The sequence below is a fragment of the Denticeps clupeoides genome, chromosome 16 (assembly GCF_900700375.1).
Source record: "Denticeps clupeoides chromosome 16, fDenClu1.1, whole genome shotgun sequence".
Lineage (NCBI taxonomy): Eukaryota > Metazoa > Chordata > Actinopteri > Clupeiformes > Denticipitidae > Denticeps > Denticeps clupeoides.
The window spans coordinates 12,267,444-12,282,710 of NC_041722.1; the positions used below are offsets into that span (position 1 = coordinate 12,267,444).

At 43.4% G+C, this 15,267-nt stretch overlaps 1 long non-coding RNA gene across 1 annotated transcript in view; it reads right to left on the reverse strand.

The window, feature by feature from the left end:
* Positions 1–15,267, reverse strand: part of LOC114766258 (uncharacterized) — a 35,885-nt gene that overhangs the window by 18,874 nt on the left and 1,744 nt on the right. The window lies entirely within an intron of this gene.

A 15,267-nucleotide genomic window follows, 5' to 3' on the forward strand; every position in this document is an offset into this window, starting at 1 on the left:
CATTTTCTCAATGTCAACATGAAGCCCTGTCAAAAAAATGAATCCTCTCTTTCTCTCGGCAGATAAGCAAGCTCCATGGCGCTGGGCTCATTCAGAGGAAAGGGAGCAGAAAAAAAAAAAAAAATAGCCGTCACAAGGCAGCGACTTGCATGTTTTCTTATTTTCCCCCCCCCTCTCTCCTTCTCTCTCCCTCTCTTCGCCCCCCAACCCACCCTCTCTCACTCTCTTTTTTTTTTTCTGAAAGCCACCCAAGAAGAGATTAATCATGAAGGGAAAACTCAACTTCACCCTCTAGCTGCAGGTCACAGTTCTTATTTCGTGTGGAATTGGCTTTCGGAAAGCAGAAGGCCTGCCCGGGGGGCAGGGACCTGATATGAGAGGAATTTGAGAATGAAGCAGAGGGGATTGATTAGCCCACTTCATATCCCACACTCCGTAAGCACACTCCAGCTGCAATCTAACACACCGCTGAGCTGAATAGACAAGAGAAATTGGATTCTTCCTAATATTTAACCTTCAAGTCGGCTCTAACAGCTGTTGATGGGTTGCTTTCCCAGGTAGTTACACTAGGACTTTTTCCCAACATGGCTTTTTTGGAAAAGGGGAAGATGTGCCGGGCTTCCGTCACTTTTCCTTCGTGTATTAATTTATAATATTGAAGAGGCATCTGTATATCAAACATGTGAAACGGAAGTATAATTAAGCCTTTGTGGGCTAAATGCCATCAAGCAGTATTACGGCCCTTTTCTAACCCTTCAAGATCTTCAAGTTCCTGTATTCTTGGACTGATGAGCATGCTGCCGTGGACAATATCTAATAACATGGCATGCCATCCAATCATCACATTTCACTGACAGATGTCAGAACAAAGGGCATTCAGCCTCCAACCCCCCCAATTCTGAAGTCTCAAGTGTAACTTCTGCCGAGGTCTCTCATTTCCTATAGGGCTTTCAGACGAATGGCACTCTGGAAGCTTTCGAAACACAAGGTAGAGCAGCGCAAGGCTACCGGAAGCTTTGTTCACACAATAAATTCAATCTACACGGCTTTGGCAAGCAGCTCCTTGATTTTATTCAAAAGAGAAGGGGGTCTATTCACACGCACATTATGTGAATGACATGAGCCTTTTGAATGTGTTGACGGTACTGGAAGAGTGTGCGGTGGGGGAGGATTTGGGGGGCTGAGGCGGGCGAGGAAATCATACCCCTTTATCGACTCATTAATTTCAGAACAGTTTATTCCAAGCTAAGTGTTGCTCATTTGAATTGGCAAAATAGCGGATGTCTTATGATAATTTAATGCTTAGAACGGCAGAATATTGAAACTGATTCATTAGTGGAGTCACGCATTTTGCATTAGCACCTTTTCCATTCCATTACAGCAGCCATGCCTTAAGACATGCAGAAGAGACTCTTCCTCCTCCAGCAAACACAGGGAAAGCGAAAGTCTCTCATTAGTGCAACTTTCTGAACACTCCATGGACTTCAAGTCTCAATGTATATTCCTCAAACAGGGCAGTGTTTTAGGCAAATTAGGTAATAATTGATTTCTCTCCACATTTGATTGGTGTCCTCCTTGAAAAAAAACATATTTTCTGTGTGAGAAAGCAATTCAATAAAGTGGTCTGGTACCAATCCATACTCAAATGAAGCTTCACATTCAATTACAGTTCGGCTTTTATCTTAACTTTTGTTGATATAACCAATTAATCACACCAACTTGTGCCTGTTTCTCCAAGTGTTGTTTTCTTCAGTGTGTCTTGGAGTTGGTGTGCATCCAAAACAGAGGACACTGACTGTATAGAAGGAACTGAAACAGGATTTTCTTTTTTTTATTTACCATTCCAGAGCCGATCAGATGCCCAGTGCACCACCTATCCCATCACATTACTGCTGGCCATCTGATTACTGTCCTCCTGTTGGGACCAAGGAAGTGAAATCTAGGTGAAAGTGCTGATCCACTCAATGCAGCATCAACAGGATAAAAAGTCAAACTAAGTTCAATCTCCTCCTAACCACCACCCCCTTCCAAAAAAAAAAAAAAAAAAAGAATCAATGCATCCCAATGGTGATGCTTACCAAAAAGCGGGGGTCTGTAGTACTGGTGATGAGTTCATGCCACCAACTGCCACCATCTGCCACTGAAGCACTGCTGAGGCATGAATATATTCAAGATTCAGCTAAACATGAAGTGGATAATATTCATAGCCTCTGCCATGCACACGTAGCATAAACAGGAGTTCAGGTTGGTGTGGTGATCGAGCAAACATGGAAATATCGACTCTCTGGGGAGAAGGCAACAAGGAAACTACTGGCAACACATATTAATTGGGAGAAAAAAATTTGACTATTCCCCAAAGAGGGCCTTTCATCTTATAAATAGTGGCTGCCATCTTTTCTTTTTGGCTTAAATAACACAGCACCGGGGATGATAAAAGTCGTTTCTCTCTGTCCCATGGGCTCCATCATCACAAAGCACTTGTTTAGCGATAGCACATGCAGAGTGTCCCAACATGGGCTGTGACTGTGCTGCACCTCACCTAGAAACATGCTCCATTTGCACCCGCCTGCAATGTTCCAGAGACAACATCAGGAAGCGCGCATAAATCTCTACCCTCATCTTCTCCCTCCACGCCAACCCCGACAACCCCACTTCCACTGCCTCTGTCTCACCGCAGTTTACAAAAAAGTAGAAACTCCAATTCAAGTTTCCTCATGTAATTACCAACGGTGTTTATTCATCCCTGGGCTGGAGGGAGTTTTTTTTTTTTTTAAAGATAGGGTAGATGCACATAAAGCTTTGTATTAAAAAAGTGGTGTAAAATAAAGTTCAGGTGAGTTTATGGAAAGAATAACATGAAATGTGCAGATGTTGTGGTTTTGCTGTCTTTGGCCCATGGAGCGGAAAGCTTTACAAAGTGTCTGCTGGTAACAGTGATTTTGGATGTCGAGCCTTGAGTTAAGAAAAACTTGTAGTCATCAATGGATGGAAGCGAGACCTTGTTCTCCACCACTTGAAACTCTGGCCTCACAGTGAATGTGTGTGTGCGTGTGTGTGTGTGTGCGTGTGTTGGTCCAGACACCCTCCCTGGCACATTGGCTGCTATCACTGGCTGTGGCCTCATTAATTTATCCTCCCCAGTGAAACGGCCTATACCAATCACGGCCTTTTTTTTTCACTTTCTAATTAAATATAATTTTGAAGCGCTTTAAATCCTGCTTCATCCAAATACACAATCTAATTTTTCATTTGCTTTTGTACATGATATAAGACATCAACTCAATAATTTATTAAATTACTTTTCCCATTCATTTCCTTCTATCTATAATTGATCTCTTCAGCTGAAATTCTGTTGTTCCTCTTGCTCATTCGGTCTGCAGAGCGGGCTGCGTGATATCACTGCGAAGGCCACGGAGGAGCACTCCACGAACCCCATCTCCCCCTCCAAACCCGCCGCACTTTGGGTTCTCTGTTTTGGATCACACCACCACCACCACCAAGCCGAGGGACGCTGGGTGGCAGAGCAAAAAAGACCTTCTGCCACACATAAATGTTGCTGTTTCTGTTTATGAAATAACATAACTTCCTAAATGTTTGTCAAACCCCCACTATATTAAATAAATGGTCCCTTAGTTAAGTGTGAATGTGTCTGGTGGTATTCCTTATCCGGCTCCCCTGAAACCCAGACCTGGATAAACATGGCTTGAAAATGGATGTGCCACCAGCTGCTAAAAATTCATAAACAATGCATTACCTAAAAGCATAATTAGAGCCAATGATGTATGGTTAACGGTGCATTCTCGCTGCAAAAGTTAATTGCACTCTCAAGTAAAAATGGGTCACACAAATAACTGGCGGAGGAGCGGGAACATGTGTAGTGTAATTGTAGTTTTATAGGCCTAGGCACTCACATATCAACAGGTAAGAAAGTCTTCCATTTCTTTCTTTTTCTGTCACTCTGTGCGGCCAATAAATTCCTATCAATGAGCGTTGAAATGAACAACATTGGTTATTTCAGCACAATGGCACCTGTCAGGGTTGGTCTATAGAGTATAAGTTTTTGAAGATAATTTGTTGGAAGCAGCAGGTGATCTAGTCACAGACACCAAAGACTATACGGCATACAGTTCGGGCCAAATGTTTGGACACACCTTCTCATTCAACGTGTTTTCTTTATTTTTATGAGCATTTACATTAGTAGATTCTCACTGAAGGCATCAAAACTATGAATGAACACACGTGGAGTTATGAACTTAACAAAAAGTGGAGACCTGGACTCCACAGTCACCGGACCTGAACCCAATCGAGATGGTTTGGGGTGAGCTGGACCGCAGAGTGAAGGCAAAGGGGCCAACAAGTGCTAAACACCTCTGGGAACTCCTTCAAGACTGTTGGAAAAGCATTTCAGGTGATGACCTCTTGAAGCTCATCGAGAGAATGTCAGGAGTGTGCAAAGCAGTAATCAGAGCAAAGGGCGGCTATTTTGAAGAAGCTAGAATATAAAACATGTTTTCAGTTATTTTTTTGTTAAGTACATAACTCCACATGTGTTCATTCATAGTTTTGATGCCTTCAGTGAGAATCTACCAATGTAAATGGTCATGAAAATAAAGAAACCCAAGCAACTGCCACCCCAACACACTGCTCCCAAGGCACCTTTCATGGCTGGCCACTGCACACTAAGGGTAATGGATTAAGCACAGAAGACATATTTCACAGTGCACTCAACAACAAAAAACATCAGAACCGGACAATGGGGCAATGGATGAATGTGGTCTGTTAGGCTGATTCACCTTCCTTAATTGATCACATGGAGACCATGTTTCCTGGGGAAGACATGATTTCAGGATGCATTTTGGAAAAGGCATGTCGGTGAGGGCAGTACTCTGGGCTATGATCTGGTAAAGATTTGATCTTGGCATTTGGATATCACTTTGACCTGCCTTAACACTTACTTACGGGGCAGTGGTGGCCCAGTGGTTAAGGAAGCGGCCTGGTAATCAGAAGGTTGCTGGTTCAAATCCTGGTTCGCAAGGTGCCACTGAGGTGCCACTGAGCAAAGTACCATCCCCACACACTGCTCCCCGGGCGCCTGTCATGGCTGCCCACTGCTCACCAAGGGTCATGGTTAAAAACAGAGGACACATTTCGTTGTGTCACCGTGTGCTGTGCTGCGGAATTTCACAATGACAATCACTTCACACTTGAAACCCTGAAGTGGCAGTTTCAGCTCTGGTGTTTTTCACACGTTATTTAAGCTGCAGAGTTGCTTCTTTGAAAAGCTGCTATGTACAGCACAGAGTTTAGACTGACAGACCCTGTCTACCGTGCATTAAAAATGAACAGTTTGAAGCGTAAATGGAAAAAAGTGGGGTTTTATACACGCTTACCTTCTTTCTCAACCACAATTGAGACCTTGAATGCCAAGAGCATGGAGTGACAATGGTGGGAAAAAAAAATCTAAAATAATCACCTTAGTCATGAACAAGAGCAAGGAGAATTAAGCTCTGTGCCGATCCTCTTCGCTTTCAAGCAACCTCTGCTGAATAACTGCAGTGTGAAGGAGGGAATTACAATAAGGCTTGAAGAGAAAAAGAATAAGAGAGGGGGACAGACTGAGCGAGAGAGAGAGAGAAACTAAACAAGTCTCTGCAAATTGGGCCATAATTAAATGCTTACAGAATTCCATGCTTAGCTCATTTCAAAATCAAGTGCTTTTGAGGCAATTTCCTTTCTTTAATTACAATTTCCTGTCTGGTTTGACATTTACAATGCAATCTTCCGGGATGTGTTTGTGATTTATTATTCCAGCCTCTATCACAACGTCAGTCTTCTGAAATGAGTTTATAAAATATGAGCTCAAATTATTACGCCCTTTGACCACTAAATCTGGCTCATTATCAAAGGCCAGAGAAAAGATTAACATTTTTGACAACCAAATAGAAGCAGATCGGTCAGGGGCGGAGAGACCGTTTCAATTTTCTCAAACCGAGAGCCTTTAGACCACAACTGGGAAGTGTTTTAGCAACAGTTTTCTGGGAGGTCTGAGGAGAGGCAGATGAGTTTGAAAGCGGTGGCTTTTTCTGAGCCTTGTCCAAGCCTTCAGCAAACTGTTTTTCACACCGCAGATGCTTCCCGCGTTGGTGAATATTCATGGCTTTCACGGATTTAATCTTGGGATGAGGCCACAATGACTGATTGTGCTGAGAGTGGAAATGTGTTCGAAAAAAGCCTTGCCTTTTCCATCTATGAGGTTAAGAAGCCATGCTTCTATTCCATTGAGAGAGTCCTCACTTTGGCTCTGTTGGTGTTGTCACATTCACAGTAAAGAGGGGTTGTGCTTCAAATGGTCCGTTACTGTGATCAGCAAACAGTGGCCAATAATCAGCTAAATCGACAGCAGCCTTCAGGGCTGCTCACTGTGTCCTGTCTGAGGTTTCAGTTTCATTCTTAAAGTTTGGTGTACTGTGCAATATTGGATCTCATGGTGAACACATGATGCACATGAGGAATCACTACTGCAGACCGCTCCTCTATTATTCTTTTTTTTTTTTAAGTGAAGTGATTGTCACATGTGATACACAGCAGCACATCACACAATGCACACAGTGAAATTTGCCCTCTGCATAAAGTGTGTGGGGGTGGTGCTTTGCTCAGTGGCACCTTGGCGGATCGGGATTCGAACCGGCAACCTTCTGATTACAGGGCTGCTTCCTTAACCGCTAGGCCACCTCTGCCCTTGAAATACATTTTATTAATGTGCTTATTACATGCCATATAACAGGCATCTGGAGTGTTATGGTCTTTATATACAACTGACTTTACCATTTTGATTAGTAATAGCAGTGTAAAAAACATTCAAATCATTGTCACATACACACTCATACATGTATAATTTTCCACTTTTATGAAGAGAGGTATTATTAAAATATTATGACCATATCCACAAGACTACACATACGAACAGTTCCAATCAACCCTCTTACCTTCATCCTTCTAACTCATGTGATGTTACATGAGAAACTATACAGAGAAGATTAAAAAAAGTGGTTTTAAACTTATTCAAAATTGTACATTTTCAATATAGAAGAATTCATCACCCAAAATGTCTTTTGTACATTTTTTGACTTTTGACTTTAGATTTAATCCAAATTGAATGAGCAGGACATTCAGCAACAGGAAGCCTTGACAAGTCTCTCCGATTGCGTCTGCTGCACGCACTCCTTCCACTTGTCAATGGCCCTTGTTTTAACACGGTTCACAATCCATCACCAAGCTAAGAGTCATATCAATACTGCGCCATTTTCCTATTTGCAGAGCGATGAGCAGATCAATTAATTTAAAGTCAGACGGGCCCAGACATCCGCTCGAGAGATTAGAACACGTATTGGCTAGTTGTCTGATGGAAAGCAGAAGGTTCATTAAGTCAATGGAATCCTTAATCAATAGGTAAACTTCAGCTAAGCTTCCAAGTGATAGGAAGGATGCTATTATGCTACCAAATCCATCCAATAAACCAAAACAGAAAGCATCTTAAGCAAGGCTGCCTGAAGATCCACTAAAAATATATTTTCATGCACATTACTCTTGGCTAATTGAGTTAGAAATAACAGGTATTAACAGATTTGTTTTACTTGACATGATACAGTGATTTCATTTTCAGAATCTTGAAGCTGCACAAGTTATGAAAAGCATCTATCAAATTTAATAATACTTTGCAATGGCGCTGGTACTTTGATTTTTCTCCTCCTTTCATAGAGCATTGCTTGTCAGAAGTGCTCAGTGTGGTGGAAAACAAATGAAAATATCTAAATCCTGGAGGGTAAAGATGTGGACGTTGTGGAATATCTAACATTTCTTCTATGCTGTTTTAGCTTTTTACTTGAAAGGAGTATGCCTTGTTTCCTTTCGAAATGAGAGAAAGCTGCCTCCCAATGGTGTTTCTATTAGTTTGCAGTAAGAACATTCTAACTTTGAAAGTCACCCTTTAGAAAAGAAGACAACGCAATCATATGACAGCTCCACTCGCTGATAAGTGATGACCACCACGAGGGTCTACGCTAACAGTCTACAATCACTGAACTGTATGTAAATAACGTAACAGTACTTCCACTTTCCTTCTATGGTGTCCTCTGGAAACACACTCCTGCCTCGATGTGGCTACATTTTCCAGTGATTCTTAAGTGTCACTTCTGTCCACCTGAATTATTGTTTGTGTGTAACGCGTGGGATGGCCCAGAACGCTCTGCTTTGCTGATTGATTGTTAAGTGTTGTCCAGGAGCCCATCATGGAGGCCTACTTAACAGCCTCCACCACAGAAAGCAATCAGTAGATGTTACTGAGAGTCCCGTGGGAACAAGCCACGCGGTGATTGATCTTCAGTAGGCCTCTCAGGACGTCTGGGAGACCGTTAGACTTGGTCCAGCCAGCTCTGGCGACCTTGCCTGCACAAAACAGGCCGGAGTAGCACAGGGCGGCATCCCTTATGTCAGCTCTGTGCGCAGGTTGTTTGGATATCCGTGTGCAGAGGGGCGGACTGTAAGCTGCAGAACATGCTACACGTGCCCCGATGGCCTGAGCTTGGAGTCACTCCTCACTGGAGCACAACGGCACAGTGTGCACTGACCACGATGTGCAGTCTCATTACTGGGAGATCAAGGAGGGGACACAGGCTTCATACCAGCATGGTCACGCTCAGACCTTCTGGAATGGGTCCCCTCTTTTAATCTCAGAGGTCACGTTTGGTCATTCAAATATAAAAATGCATTACATTACAGTGACCCGTGTGGTCCCGGGGGTCCTCTCAGGCCTGTTTTTTTAGGATAAGCCAATGGACGTCGGGGTGGAGGAATTGCTCACAAGGAAGGTACAGAGGAGAACAGCAGCCAGTTCTTCATCTGAAACTCTCTCAGCTATAAATATTAAAGAATCTAATTCAGACGATTCTCCCCGTTTAGATTTACTTAAATTGGCTGACTAGACACTTCTCTGCATAAATTGTTAGACACATTACAGTTTGATAAAACTATTTTCCTTCTCTCAGTCCCAGCATTACTTAAGGGTATACAGTGAGGATGTTGAGGTGAAATGGCATTCAGTCGGTAATAAGCTTATTTTTATTCCAAGGAGCTAGCCCCCCCCCAAAAAAAAGAAGAAAAAAAAACCCCAGAACGCATTTAAATGCAAACGTGTGCTTGTTTGGCTCTTGTGATAGAGAATTCGCTCATGGTGTTCGGAAAGTGTAATAAGTCCTGTGCCCGCCCTATAAAACTCGGCCTAATCTACTCAAGCCTTTCTCATTACCGCTACCTCCAGGTCACAGGGGTTAAGCAGGGTTAAGAGAAAAGATAAGAACTGGCACCCGCACTCTCATGTGCTCTCGGTATTACTATTAGTTTCACCGCGAGGGGTGTACATGTTAAACATGTACCTGTCTGAGATTTTCCGATAGAACTAAACGTTCCCTCTTTTTTCCCCCTTCCGTTTACCAACTACTACATATACTGCAGCAATAACAGAATAAATAAGCACCATAATAACACAACGCTTTACTGCGCGTTTATTAAAAGTGTTACAATCCCTCACGCTAAGACTAGCAGCACGGCTACTACTAGGCGCTTACTACAACCGTTGGAAATGATTAAAACTACTGTAATAATAATAATGGCAACCAGAGTAATGGCGATAATAACAGAACAGTGCACACACTGCAGCTTTCGGACCTCGCCAGCTGTTCTGCAGACTATATTGGCCTGTTCTTCAAGTGGAAAAAAAAGGAGAGAGCAACCTAGATGAGAATTTTGTGCTTCAGTGGCTATTGAAAGATGAGGCAATAAACTGCTAAACTTGAGTAATCACACTCTCCCTGAGGAATCCCTCAAATGGGGATGGTCAAAAACCTTGAAATTTGAGCCCCTGCATGCGGCCCGGGCTTTAACATTTGATGAGATTCATTATTGTAGGGAGCTGAATACAAGTGTCCTCTGATTACAGGCTCTCCATTAAAACTTCCCACCAGTGTGCATTTCCACGGTAGAACGTCAATGGGATCAAAATCTCAATTCACCCCAGTCAATTCTCCAGTAACAAGATTTCATTAAATGCAGGCAGGGAAGAAAATGGACTCGAAAGCACTGAAACAGCTGGCGTATAAATTATAAAAATGTGCTTTCTGCTAACTGAACACACCTTCGGCTTGCGATGCATTATTATTTAATGTTCAGAAGGGCTGATTTTATGTAAATTGGAGTCTTCCTTTCTGTGGAGCCCCACTCTCCGAGTGCCAGGTACTCCGAAACCAAGCACAGGGAAAGATTATGCAAACCAATTAACATATGAAAATAACGTATTAATATACTGTCTGTGAACTGTGTCCAATTAGTTCCTTTTCACTGGCGTGTATACAAAACAATTAAAATTAAATTTATACCGCTTTTCCTTAACATATTCCGCGGCAAACGGCACAAGCGCTGACAAAAGTTTTTACAGGCCCGTGTTCCTCCTTAAAGCCACACTGACTTCAGGAATATTTACACGATCCCACGCAAACGAACGACTCTTCCTTTGTTTCCTCTAACGTTGCGCGACTCTGGAGACAAAGCGAGGCCGATCCATAGCGGTACCCAGGTGCTAATGAACAGCGCGCATTATGGCGGCCGCTAATTACCACCGCACCATAAATAAAACAGTAGACAATCAATTAGCACAGGACTTGTCTTATTTAGTCATGGGCAGTTGGATCCTCGGGGCGATGGGGCGTTGCGAGAGGAGGGTCTCTCTCTCTCTCTTTTTCTTTTTTTTAAATGGCCAGGACGACTTTAAACAAATCACATTTCGAATGTTGTTACTAAAAGCTCTTCAGGCAATCCACTTTTACTCGCAGGGATTACAAGCAAATTAATACCTATGTAATTTCGACTGAGAGAAGAGAAATATAAATGTGAAGCATGTCTTCTCCACTAGCGAGTGCTTCATGACAAAAAAAAAAAAAAAAAAAAAAAAGAAGGATCCAACGTGCAATTATCTCAGCCTTTTAGTGGGATTCTGTAAAAAGCCCTTTTCCCTCCTAATTCATCTGCACTATGCGTTTTTTTTTTTTCTCCCTCTGGTTACCAATACAGGCCCTACTGAGTCATGCATCCTGTGCGATTTGGACGAGACCAGGAGCAAATCACAGTGCATTAACACCAGACGCAAGTGACGCTAACCAAATGACGAGCATTATGCAATCTATAACCAGGCCTATTTGCGCAGGATGAGGCATAATTTGAGCATTAATGCAATTTACATTTTAAGTAAATTGATTAGCAGATAGTCATCGGTTGATGTGCAGGGGAACAGGCTGCCGGGATGACAGAATGGACCCAGTGACGGAAAGTTGCTCTCGGCGGGTGAGGATATACGCTCAAGGGAGATCGTTGATGCGAACACAGCTTCCAAAAAACTGGAAATGGCTGTCATTCAGGTTTGCCTGTGTAGCAATTCTGTCCGGCAGGATCCATCTTTCTTCTTTAGCTTCAAGGACCTTTAAACATATTGTACCAATAAGGAGGGAAACCCCGGCGGTAAATCAGCAGGATACAACTACAGTAAAGCCCACCATCTTGTGTTCCATTTTGTGTTTCAGGCTCTGAGCCTTGACCGAGATCACATGGTCTAAACTCTTCAATTAATTCATGAATAAATAAAGTTAGTAGCCCAATTATTCGTTGGGAGTTTGAGCATTCAATTTGGCATCCAAATAACAATCTTAAAAGTGCTTCGCCTCTATCAAATGTCTTTTATCTCCGTCCGGGCGGAGCTCCCTCTTTTTCATGGGACAAATTAGTCCTCCAAAAGATGACAGAAGCCCTTTAAAAAAGTGCAACAGAGTTGCAGTCCCATGATGCAATGCTCCCAGTGGTTACATCTGCTCCATTCTTTCATCTCTCTCCATTGTTAGGCGGGAGCTGTCACATTAGGGGGAGAATTGGTGGCTCCTTCCCACCCCCAAGTCCTCCGCTTCTCCCGTTGCAGTAGTTGGCAGGGTGGCAGGGCCCATACAAAGGAGCGTGCACCAGGAGCTCAGAGGGGAACACTGTTAGAGGGAAAACAGTTTGGGAATTAAGGTCATTAATTTTCCACTTTCAAGGGCTGCCACACAGACGGAGATAAAGTCAGCATAAATATTCTGCCGAAGTTTCTCCTGTTTTTCTTCTCTCCCCCTTTTCTCATCGGCAGCCCATTTATCTCCATGCTGTCAATTAGAGGCAAAAGCAAAGAACTAATTAGGAACTGCAATTTTAATTAGCTGTTTTGATAATTAAACTAATTGGTTCCCTTGTGTTTCTGCAATGTGCGCCGAGCACTTTTTTGATATCTGGGCTGCAGATTTCCCATCCGTTGGTTAATTAGTCACTTTTGCATTAAAAAGGAGTCTTTCTTAATAGCCTTAATTTGCAGTTGAAAAGAGAATCTACCGTCAAAAATTTGTGTAATTGGTAGCCGTTTGATTGTAATTTGGAGGCACAGCCGGACAGCACCTCATGTCTAATTCTTAATGACTGGGATTAAAGTTGGATTAAATGTTGGGGAAGGGAATTCTTACCGCCGCCCCCCCCCCCGAATGACACCTAGTCTGTTTTGGCCGGGACCCTTGGTAACACGTCCTGAACGGTGATTGCTGTGGGGGCCCTCAGTGGTGTGGCTCTGCGCTGCCTTCGCTAAATTCTGCAGCCTGGAAATCCAGCAGCATATTGCGAAGTTGCCGAATGCGTTTTAAAAGCGCAGAGTGCAGTATTTTTTACGTCAGGACAGCGAAAGAGCTACAGTGGTCTTCCACTAGGAGGGGCTCCACAGAAACACTTTAAGTGGCACAAACAAAAAGCGTTCACAGGCGTGTTAAAATGCAGGGTTTTTGTGATATTAACCCTTTAAAAACCCACCTGTTCTAAATCCTGTGCAACTGAACTGAAAGACAAACAGTCTGTTGGGGAAATAAAAAAATGTAAAAAAAAAATTACATAAGGGTAACCCTTAAACTTTGCAAAACCTAAAATTGTATCTGCTAAAGTCATTATTTTGTTGATTTTGTTGATCTCATCTTCATCGTTCTATGGGATACAGAGTGTTGTTTTTGTGAAAAAAAAAAACATCCCATTTGGAATTACGGCCAAAAGCTTCGGACAACCTTTGTATCCTCAGACCATAACACACTTCCCCACGTTTTGGAAGACTTCCATTTTGCATCTTGTCTTTTCTTCAGTTTTGGAAGTATGTCCAGTCCTTGGCAATGTCACCGTTGTCCCATATTTTCTCATATTGTCCCAACAATGAGATCCCTTTGATGCTTTGAAAGATCGCTGTGACATAAATTTTGCTTGTAGCAGTGAACTGAGTAAATGTGAGGGACGTCCTATTAAGACAGCTGAAATGTATCTGTGGTTAATCAAAGTGTCTTTTTTTAGTTGAATTGGACAGGCTATGTGTCACATTAAAGGTGGTAAAAAATTAAATGATTCTTTCTGCTCTCACTTTACACAAACCTAACACACTACATATAGTAGGAAATGTTCATCTACTCGGTCCAATAAGATGCTATTTTTGGTACTACGTGAAAAAAGTGATAACTAGAAAATAATGTGTAATTGCGACAAAAGTGACCTCAGACATTACAGATTGTAAACATGATGATGCCTGCATGTAGGACAGACCCAGAGCTGAGGATGGTGCAGTGCCCCACTGGTGGTGGTGAGGTGTAACTACACTCTCCACCACTGGGAGGTAGGCCTTCACACCAGCTCTCTGAGAAGTATCAGAAAGGTCCGATGGGTCAGACTAACTGCATTACAGCAACATTCTGAGAAGGGGGAAAAAAAACTTTATTGAAAACACCTGAATTGTGCTTTAACGGTGCGAAATAAAATGTGTGCATGAAACGGAAAATGTGTTATGAAGCAATTAAAATTTTTAAGATGATTATCTGTAATGAAGCATCACTCGCGCAATCTCAGACATGAAAGGAAACATCTTAACCGCAATCCCACAGAAGAGAGGGGAAAAAGACTCTAAAAGAACAAGGACGACTTTTTAATTGGCGTTTGAATGAGAACGCAGCCTCCATCACTGCGCATCATTTATCCCATTTAGCCGGATATCATCAAAACAAACGCTGACCTCTTCCAAATACCATCCCGCAAGACTTCCCTCGATATAAAGGGCCGCTTTCAATTGAACACACTCGGCAAATACCATGTTTGATATTGGTTTATAATCTCCTTAGCCATTATGAGGTGCAGCGCGGGCTTCTGTTCATCCTCTTGCCGCAGTCCGCGTCCAGTCGTATTCAGCCCACAGACAAAGCAGGAGCCCAGCACCGGCCCGCCGTCTGATTAGGCGAGGTTAATTACGGTGAGATGATTTGTGGTGGCTGCATGCAGGCCGGAAGTAAATAGGAAGTGAAATTGGTTAAAGCGAAATCCTCCAATCCCCCACCCCAATAAAAAATATTTAAAAATAAAAAGGTTTCTAATTAACGCGGCTGTGTGGGCCCGACCGCTGACCCCGTCGTCCGGCTCGGTGTCTGAACCATATCCCATCAGAGAGGGGGGAAGACATAAAAACCACTCAATCACTCAGTGAGCCATCAAGGCACTGAGGGTGGGGTGGGGGGGGGGGGGGTATTATCCCCGCTATAACATACACGCAAGTCGCTCATAGGAGGCTTAATAGACGGAGAGGGCGCAGCCTAAAGCGGCATGTGTCCTTCACGCTGTGATCTGATGAGCCCATCTATCACACACCAACAACCTGGTACGCGGGGGCGGGGGTCAGGAGAGCAGGCCGAGGCTCCCGTGCCGTCATATTTACCGACGACTTCGACATTTGGCACATTAACAGTCCCTTTTTAATCACCAGGTCCAGGCGCACCGCATACATACGGGATCACATGTACCTGAACAATGCATGGCTGGATGCAACTGGACCACGTGATGATCGTTTCCACTCTTGTCCACACTCCGGCCAAATTAATTATCTGTCACGCACTTTAGCTGGAGGACTGCAGACGTACACGGTAGGTCACAAGTCATCAATCTATCAGACTGTAGAAATGAAAAGTCAAGACATGTCAGACCGGAGCCAGCGGAGGAAAGATCAAACGATTGATCGCGGGGAGGCGGGGGAGCGGGTGGTGTGTGTGTGTGTGGGGGGGGGGGGGGGGGGGGGGGGGTGGATCCGTCTCGCGTGTTCCTCGGCGGGTAAAAATCTTCCGTCGCAAAACGGCGAGT